Source organism: Daktulosphaira vitifoliae, unplaced genomic scaffold, assembly GCF_025091365.1.
Source record: "Daktulosphaira vitifoliae isolate Bord-2020 unplaced genomic scaffold, ASM2509136v1 Scaffold_4, whole genome shotgun sequence".
Classification (NCBI taxonomy): domain Eukaryota; kingdom Metazoa; phylum Arthropoda; class Insecta; order Hemiptera; family Phylloxeridae; genus Daktulosphaira; species Daktulosphaira vitifoliae.
This window is the reverse complement of record NW_026099575.1, coordinates 2,228,696-2,239,272: the sequence shown is the minus strand read 5'-3', so window position 1 is coordinate 2,239,272 and position 10,577 is coordinate 2,228,696. Positions and strand designations below refer to the sequence as shown.

Genomic DNA, 10,577 nt, shown 5'->3' with positions numbered 1-10,577 from the left:
AGAAAAAAAAAAAAAAAAAAAACACATCTTAGTAAAACCAATACCTTCTCAGCTACGCATCGAAGCTAAAATATGGTGCTAGAAAATAGCTATCAAATAATGATCAACAAACAAATAAAAATTCATCTATTTTTTTTTTATCTAGTAACACTAAATAAAAACATAGAATAATGAAAAAATGAGTTATTAAAAAATAAATAAACCTAATCGTTTGATATTGGAATATTAAATAATTAATCAGAATAACTTAATTATTTAAAAACACAATTTTGTTGTTTAAACCTACTTTTATTCTTAAGAACAAACAATTTTGTTACTACGTTTGTTGACATCTTATAAATTTTATCTAAACTATTTAATAGAAAACAACGCCATAGAACAACGTTTGATTGCATAAATATCGTACGATCATTATAGTATAACACAAATAATATAAAAAGAATAGACGTGATTGCAAATTCATAACTGTTAATAATGTTTTGATCGCTTGATGAAGACATGATTATACTGTAATGTGTGAATAATTTTAAACTTTAAATATTATTTGGCGCAAAAAAAAAATATAAACAAGATAATTTATATAGAGGACGTTGAGATGATATTCTTTTTGGCTGTTAATAATAGTTTTTGTTAGCAAAAGAAAGGTTTAAAATAAACCTCAAGAATTTATTTTTGAAGTATTGTTTTGCCAATTACTGTTGGCGGAAATAATGGGAAGAGTAAAGGGGAGTTGTAAAAAATATAATAAAACAAAAGGACAATAATAATAATAATCGTTATAAAAATTACTCGAGTATACGGGAGCATAGGTAATAGGGATGAATTATCCATAGAAGGGTGACGGTAAATTGTTGGCTGGGAAGATTGTGGGATAAAGGGTTGCGTCTGCGTGCGATGGTAGCCGATCGTCCGTCGTTCCCAACTGTTCCAGTACATCCCTTTTCGTTGCCCTCCCTCCTCAGCAATGTTCCTCGATCATCCCCACGGGGTGGTAAAATGCGATGCAGCTCACTGATGAAATCACACCGCTCTTGGAGTCTGTGACGGAATGACTTTTGGTACGTGCACTGTATTATGTGACGATCCTCTTCCACGTTGATTCGACGACCGTAAGTACATATTTTTAAGCTCTAACATTTTATAGTGTAATTTTTAATTATTTATTTTTCCAATACATTCTAAGAAATGTATAAATACAATCAGTTCTGAAACATATCTACTATACTACGTATAATTTTAACATAGCAATCTATTGTATAAAACCTAATGTATAGTTTAGTTAAATACTACAATTTTATTGAGAGTAAGATAAAAAAAAATTCGAATATTATATTCAAAATTATTTTAAAAGCGTTATTGTTTAAGTAAGTAATAACAAAAGAAAATATACGTACTACAAAACATAAAATTGATTAATTGAACGGCTGACTGTGTAGGCAATTTCACTACATCTATGTTTTTTTTTAATCTTTATAAAACAAAATAATATCTAAAAAATAAAGTACTATTTCAGGAAAAACAATTTTAGAAATGGCCATTTAAAATTATCATTTGTGAAATTGAGGGAAATTTTCAATAAAAACTCAATATAATAAAAATTATTATGTTTTATATCTTAGAAGTTAATATGCAAATGTTTTAATATATTAAAACTTAAATGAGTTGTCTATTTTATTTAATTTGTAAAAAATTAAAATTTTAATAATCAAATTATTTAATAAATGCTATAAACAATTATTTTGAAGATTTAATTATTAAAATAACTGAATAAATTACTGAAAAATTAATTTTTACATTAAAATGTTGGAATTTAGAATAAATATTCATCTCTCAATGCTCTGAGTATTGAAAACCATATAATATAGCATGATCAATATACATTAATAATTTTTTTAAGTTAGATGAAGATTTAAAAAAGTATTTCCAGGATGCTCAAGAAAGCTTTCTACCTAAATTTTATTATTAATACTGTATTCTAAAAATTTTTAGTTTGTCAAAAAAGGCTAAATTTAAGTATAAAATGATATAGATGTAAGATAAAAATTAACATTTTTTATATTAATTGAACATAATTCCAATTAGACCACAATTTAATATAAATTTAACTATTACGAGTCACAAACAACATCCATAAAAGTTTTTAATTTAAAAAATCAAGCTAATAATTATTTCAACAGTTTGCTTACAAAATTTGTCTATTTTAAGTTTAATAATCAAAAATTTCATAACAATGCATCATTAAAGGCAAATAAATTATTTTAAATTAAATATTTCGAAAAATATATATTATAAAACGAAAACAGAAATTATAATTTCATTATGCTGTTTTAAAATGAATACACTTAAACATAAACTGATGTAGTTTGTATAAAAAAAAACATATTTTTTTGATATTGTTAAGAAACGCTTTGCGTTAAAAATTACGATAATATTTTAAAACATAAAGTTAGTTTTAAAGAAAGTTTATGTTTAAAATGTGTTATTATTAATTAACATAATTAAATATTCTAAAAAAAATATATGTATGTTGTTGTATAAAACAAAAAGAACAATTTTGCATAATGAAATTTTTTAAATCTTTATTTTATTATTCAAATTTTATTTAGGATCCAAATATTTAAGTTATAATAGTAAATTTTTGCAAGTGATACGTATACACTAATTCTAAGTAAAATAGTATTTTCGTTATTTTCAATAAATATTATGGTTATTGTAATTTGATGGTGTTCGGACATATGTCTTAATCTATTTTAAAATGATATGATTTCAGTTAACAATTAGTTTAAATTGATCTTTGAAATAATATCTACCTTCGGTCATCAACAAGGAGGTTGTTTTAGAACTAGCTAATTTTAGTCGAATTATCATATACCAAAGGAAGTGTTAATATCAAAAATACAATACACCTATAACCACTAATAATTATGATACATTATAATTTGAAACAAAATGAAATATTTATTTTTTGAAAGAAAGTTGCGTGCCGCTTAATTACGTGACACATATAATTATTTTTAAGATCTTTGAAAAATGTAATGTATTTTTCAAAATGACGAACATGTGAATTTATGTAGATACATACATTTCATTTTCGTTGGTTATTAAAGTTGAAAACAACTTGGATTATACAACGAGAAAGGTGAAATTTATTCCGACAGCCAATTTTCAGAGCCATAATTTAGTTGAGTCGAGCGACCGCAATAGTTTCACAAAATGTTTGCACAACAATATTCACGGCGTTATTATATCTACTTCCTTCGACTGTTTAAGCCATTGTTTCGACTATTGTGCAAGCTATTTCAAGACGAACGGCAACGATAAAAACGGATTACACGGTTCTTGTTATCTCTCGTCTACTCCTCGCTCACCAGACGAATGAAATATCAAGCTTTACTATTGTTGTAGTTTTTCCTCTTTCTTGGCCACAGATTCGGTAACGGGTAGAAAATATTTTAAAATACTCGTACTGTAATTTTACAAGGGCTCTTAAAGTGTAATTCTCGTTAATGTTTTCCTCGGCATAGATTTTTCATAAATCTTCCCTGCCCTGATCTTCCAATGTATGAAATGTCTTTCGACAGTTTTTCAGTAATAAATCAACACAACGATAACTAATGAATAATCCCTTCGATGTTTTGGTTCAAAATGACAAATATACTAGGTATGCATCTACATACCAATCCAGTGTACTCGTTTTGTCTGACTAATTACGAATTCCCCGGCAGAAATATTAAAACATTTTACTGCATCTATTTTGAAAACGCTATTTTTTTGTGCAACATTAAAGAAATAAATGATATTGTTAGTTATTTTTTGAAGAACACGATATATACGGATAATTCCAAGTAGGCGCCTATTGAATACGAATTCTCTAAAGAAATTTGCACATCACTTGATAGCTCATTAGTTTTCCTCTAGTTTAATAATAAATTTGTAGACAAATTTATGGACAGATCAATTATTGTTTTGTTATAAACATAAAAATAAAATTGTTTTGTGTTGTCATGTAGGAGAAAATAAATAATAAAAATTAATAATAAGCCCAAAAATAATTATTTCATTCGAATATAGTTTGTTCTATTAAAGTATTAGTCATATTTAATTATTACATAATCATTTATAATACCATCATAATTAAACAAATAATATAAATTGTAGTAGTATATTACAAAATGATAATTTGTTTTTAAAAGAATTTAAAATTTTTATTATATTTAATAAAATGTAATTTTAAATTTTTATGGATTAAATTTAATCTAATTGCATAAAATATATTACTCATAGAAATAAAACATACAATTGAATAGCTTACTATTTAATAAGCATTACTATATATTATAACTTTATTTTTTGTTTAATATTGTAGAGGAGTTAAAATTAATTCATTTAAATATTTTTCAAGCTATAATGCAAATAGAATAAAATACATCATTAACAAAATAATTTTAATACAAGTAAAACATGATAAAATATAGAGATAAATGTAAATTTAATATTTTTTAATGTAAATATTAAATTTGTTTTTTTAATGAAAAACGAAACATTGTAATAAATTAGATGCTGTCTAGTAATAATATTTTCGAAATAAATATTGCAGTATAAAAAGTCAAGATGGGTTGGTCGCAATAATATTGTGATATTATCACAATGAACTTTTCCGCGAATCGTTACAATTTATAACCTTATAACGAATAGCTTCCCAACTTAAGGTAAAAGAATATAATATTATAAAATATTATTATTATACTTTTAAACGAGATGACCTCAGGAGAATTTTCAAATAGCATAAAAATTTGTTTGAACAATGTTCATTTTACAATGAAGTTTCGAGGCAACAAAAAGCGTATAAATCCCACAAGGATTTTTTTGCTACTCTTCTGTAACGTTTATCACATAACAACTAACATTTAAATTGTATACAGACAGCTGAAATATATATCGTATTATATCCGACGTATGATTCATTTGACGGATCGTTTCCTGATTCACTTTTTGGTACATATTTTGTCCATTTCGCTTTTTAGTAAAAGTAAACAAAATTACCTAACCAATAATAACAATATACCAAAATTATTTGAACACAAACTTTCAACCTCTTTGTTTTGAAGTATTATCAAATGATTTTTTTTTTATATTATACCATTTTTTTTTCAATTTATAAAATGATCGGAAATTCACTAAAATCCAAATTAAATTACTTTTCAAAATTACATTTTTTGATTGGGGTGATTTAAAAGTTAATCGATTTTTTTTCTTTTGATAAAATATATAAAATGACATTTTAATCGGCTATTAAGAAAGAATTTTAGATTTTTTTTAAATAACAGTATTTTGTTTTAAATACTATAGGTCGGAAAATATTTTTATTATTATTGTAATTGATAAATTAATAAATATTTAATCATTTTAGATGCAATTACTCTAAAAAAAATTATTTTATTATCTCATAATAAATATGGACCTATGAGTTTTAAAAATGTTTATTGGTTAAAATTAATATTCATAAATTGTAATTTTAGTTAATATGTAGTTTTATTTTTAGTCATTTTGATTTTTTTTTTTTATTTAATCGATGACTTATTGACATTTATGTATTACCAACGATTTTTTAATTGCAAAAGAGAACTTGCATAGAAATTCAGTAAGTGGACAAATAATTTCTACACCTATCGACTTGGAAAACTTAAATACACCTGTATTAATGTTAAATATATTTTTTATTGCTTTTATACAACATTTAATACCTGTAGTGAAAAATCAATGTAAAAATAATTCATACATATACGGTACATGTCTGGCGCCACTGTATGGGCGTTAACTTCCTAGTTCAACGATAAAACAGAGAAATTTATATTTTGAAGTAATAAAAGTTTAATACTCGCAGTGTGTATATTTGTGTCTGGGCACGAGGTATATAATATATTATTATTTATTTTACAGCCTACTTTTTATGTCTTCGGCTATTGGTATTATATCTCGAGCTCATGATTACACAGCATCATTAAATGATTACTTGGTCAAATAATCCGCTATTTTTGCTCTTGCCCCAAAAGCAATATCAACAAAGTTTCCTCAGTCATTTTATTGATAAGCTAAAATGCGTATGGCATATTGCACTAAAAAATAATCATACACAATTCAAGTGGACAAATTTTTTCCCTGTCATTCTATTAAGTACTACCGGTGTTTGACACGGCGTGTTTTGTCGTTAATATAGTGTTCAGTGACATACATACCCGACACCATAATACAAAATATACTTAGGAATTTCTGAGGAATTCTTTGGAAAATCATCGAATTCGAATTTTTTGTACCTCTGTGACGAGTTTAACTATAGGGTTAATAAATGTTTGATGTTATATAATCACCATAATTCTATGGTCAATAATATAGAGAGCTTTATTTTTAATATTAATTGTTTAGAAAATTTTCAGATTAAATATTTTAATTAAAAATATAAGACACATTCTTCGCACTTGAAATTGTAATTCTATTTTGATATATATATTATATATGTTTTTATTTTTAATTTTAGTAGATAACTCTTAATTATTATCTTTGCGTTGAATTAATGTAATCTAAGGAATAGTATAATAATAAAATATTGTATATATAATATATTGTACTGTAAAGTACAATATATTTATGTAACAATAAGTCAGCAAACGGTAATTATTAATGATAATTAAAAATTTAGAAAAACTCGTCAATCTCAAAGTTTTTTATAAAAAAAAAAGTTGTTAGTCGTAGGTTTATGATGCTGCAGTCGCCAATATTGTTGACCCAAAGCAACACACACAATATCACAATGCATTAAAAACCGATAAACTTAATAGACATCATTAATGAAGTGGAAACTCGATTACAAAAAAAAATTCGTTACCGTTTTGCACGCCATAATACTCGCTTGACATACTTTTTGATTATAAAAACTATAGTTTTAATGTTAAAGCTAATCAAGTCAAATACCACGAACAACGCCCATTAAATATATCACAAAATGTCGCAACTTTTTTTAGTAGCTTTTTCCAGCTTCTCAAAATAAAAACAATAAAAAAATATTGCCTTTCTCAAGTTAAAAAGTATGACAAGAGATGTTAAGATGAGTTACAGGGGTGGAAACTTTTGTAGACGCCAGGAGATTATGTAGTTTTTATATTGTTTGAACAAATCAATTTTTTCTATCATTATTTTCATTTTAAAGAAATTTTGTTTGAGTTAAGTAGACAAGGCCAACTAAACATTTCACATACTGAACAAAGCTATGGTCATAATAAGTAGTGAGTTATTAGTAATATTAACATAAAATACTAAACCATTAAAAAGTTTAATGTACAATATAGTTAAATATTTGATTGAATTTATTTAAATAGTATCGCGATTAGAAATATTAAATAAATATCTAGATATTTCTAAATTTAGATATAATATCTTAATAATCTAATAATTTAAATTTAGGAAGCATTGTAGTAAAATATTAAAATATAAGAATTCAATTTAACTTTTATAAATAATGAAACCACTTATTAAATAACATATAAGATAATTAGCATTACATAAATAAATGAATATTTTTCTAAGTATTTTAATAAAAATTAATCGGTAAAGAGTTATATCTTTTTATCACTATTTAAATTTGATTACTTATAATAAAATTTAACTTCCTAAAATAATTTTCTTCATAATGACATAAATATTAAAATTTATGGATATATTCATAAAATGATTAAGATGTCAAGGAAATATTTTAGCTATAATGAAAATATTCAAATGAGATAAATAAAATAATAATGAGTTCATTTTAAAAACAAGAAACAGTCTTTTAGAGTAATTTCAACGGCTCAGATCAGACATACAACAACTCAAAAAACAAGTTTTTTTAGTATAACGATAAAAAAAAATTACATACCTACCATGTCAAATTCAAATTTGAAAGTTTCTTCCCTTAGAAAATAACTTAGTTATGTTGAATTAGATTTATACATTTTTAATGTTGAATAATAAACAACAATTTGAGTTGTTTCGAAATCAATATCTTATTATTTTGTGTTGTCACAGTTTTTAATTAAAACGTCTATTTCTTTAAGGTTTATTTAAAATAAAAATGATTCAATTAGTTTCATTTAACAAAAGTTTATTTAATTTTGATTGTATAAAATTTCATAGAAATTGAAAAATAATAACTTTGACAATGCCATCATTGACAATCTTTAAATAATATATTTTATTAACAAAAACATTATAAAAAAATGAATAAACTAAGGTTAATTTTATATAAATTTTCAATGTTGCTAAATTTGAATTTAAAGATTAACACTCATAGGGATGCTATAAAAAATATTATGATTGTTTATGGACAGATATCAATACAATATCAACAAAATAATATCTTAGTTTTAATTAATTTTGGTAATATCACCTAGTTTTTATGTATTTCAATTGAAACAGTTATGTACTATGTGTACTATGTGAAGAAATTTATGAATATATATCTATATAATAACCTGTAATCTATACATATCCATATCATGAATGAAATTGAAATACATATATGTATTTTTATATGAGCTGAGATGTGTAGGTTGTCTCGCCCTCTTTGCTATAGGCAATAGCTATTAGAGAACGTTAAATATGACTAAAAAATAAAAATAATAATAATAAAATATAAAATCACTTTTGAAACATTCAGATATTACAAAATTATTATAAATTGTTTTTAAATGAAGATTATTGTTGAATTTAAATTTAATATATTCATTTTTCTTCTTGCATAGCATATTTTTTGTTTTTAATTAGTTTACCAATTTAAAACATTACGCAATAATTTTTTGTAAATTTAAAATAAACGGAATACAAGTAGATAAAATAAAATAGGCTATTTGAATTTCATCTAAGTCTGTTAAACAAAATAACACATGTTTTTTAGACTATAGTGTTACTTATATTCATTTGTTTTATGCAGACCACGCTATATTACGCAATTACTTATTTAAAACAATTTTGTATAATTTATGAAAATATATTTTAAATTTTCAATTTATAATATTTTTTATACATTCGTCTATTAATTAGATTAAAATATAATGAATTTATAGTTCACAATAGATTTATAATTTTTAATGCTAAATAAAAATAATAAACTTTTAAGAATTACATCAAATTATTAAAAATTATAGTATAGACTTCTTATTGGATTTTTTGTAATATTTTTTATATAAAGGTGACCTAATACCATTTAGTGCTAAAAGGCAAAGAATAGTTCTTTGATACCTTTGATGATATAACAGCCTACAGATCAATATGAAAAAGGTTCACTTACCAAACAATATATCATGAAAAACCAACCTCATGAACATATAAATGGTTTTATCGAATACATGCTTTATGTATATTATAAGGGTTCTATATTCAATTTAAATAAATATGTATAATGCACATAAAAAATGAGATTCGATGCTTACAATAATTAGAATGATTATAATGTCTTCTTTCAAGCACAGGTCAAATTTTGATTAACTTGTTTTACGTGCTTTGACTAGCACCTCTTCGTTTAATCACTGACCTTTAGTCGGCCGTACAGAAACTACTAAACTTCTGGTAATACGCAATATTATCAAAAGCCATTATAGAAAAGGGACTGCCTTTTATCAGAAAATACGATTTTACAAACACTAACCATAAATTTTCTGTTATCCCTTATTTTTATAAAATTACTAATTTTTAACTGTTTTAAGCATAAAAACAAGTTAAGGTAATTTTATAATTATTTTTATGTCTGTAAAATGGGCATACATTTTCCCTATTTATATTGTAAACATTTATTTAAAATTTTAAATTATTATAGTAATATTAAATTGTCAAATTTATAATTTAGAAAACGCAAGTGTTTTTTTTATTGTTTATTAAATTATTTTATTTTCAAGTTCCTGTATACAATAGAAAGTTCAAAAGTTAGTTTATGTCATAATTTAATTATGATATAAATAATAAAAACCAAATTTTTCTGAAATTACAAGAAAAATAGCTTAACCATAATTATAATTATAAACTGTTGTCGTGTAAAAAAGTTTAAATGTCTTTGTAGCCAATTTACTAAAACTTTTTTGCACTAATATTAAAACTATGATTTATAGTTTATAATGCTGTCTTAATACTAAAGTTTCTCTTTAAATTTGTACACGAAAATAATGAAAAATTAAAACATGAAACATTTTATTGAGATGTTTACTATATATTTTTTCTTTTTATTCTAATTATGGAGGATATAAATTGTAAATATTTCGCAGTAAAATATTAAAAAAAAAAATCAATTTCATGTATTGAATATGTATATGAAATATTAGTAATAATTAACAATAATAATTATTTATTATAATTTATTTAAATATCTTTAATATGGCTACTCGGAGAATATTATATATTTATTTTTTTTATATTTCACTTTTTGAATTTGTATAATGTAGTTAATAATTACTGGATGCTTACATCCGAGGAATTAATATGTAATCTATTGAAGTTATTTTCAATTTCATAAGCTTACATTTCAAAATAGTGACTTATGGATACTACGAGAAAAT

The 10,577-nt window shown here is 23.5% G+C and overlaps 2 protein-coding genes and 1 long non-coding RNA gene across 3 annotated transcripts in view; 2 read left to right on the top strand and 1 right to left on the bottom strand.

Moving 5' to 3' along the window:
• The window catches only part of LOC126905381 (uncharacterized), a 210,863-nt gene that overhangs the window by 9,863 nt on the left and 190,423 nt on the right, over positions 1 to 10,577 (bottom strand). The gene's annotated exons all lie outside the window — the stretch shown is intronic.
• The window catches only part of LOC126905339 (DNA damage-binding protein 1), a 98,547-nt gene that overhangs the window by 85,845 nt on the left and 2,125 nt on the right, over positions 1 to 10,577 (top strand). The window lies entirely within an intron of this gene.
• Positions 981 to 10,577, top strand: part of LOC126905337 (C3 and PZP-like alpha-2-macroglobulin domain-containing protein 8) — a 54,827-nt gene continuing 45,230 nt past the window's right edge. Inside the window, exon 1 of the mRNA XM_050684939.1 lies at positions 981 to 1,109. The gene's annotated coding sequence lies outside the window, so the exon portion shown is untranslated. The remainder of the gene's footprint in view (positions 1,110 to 10,577) is intronic.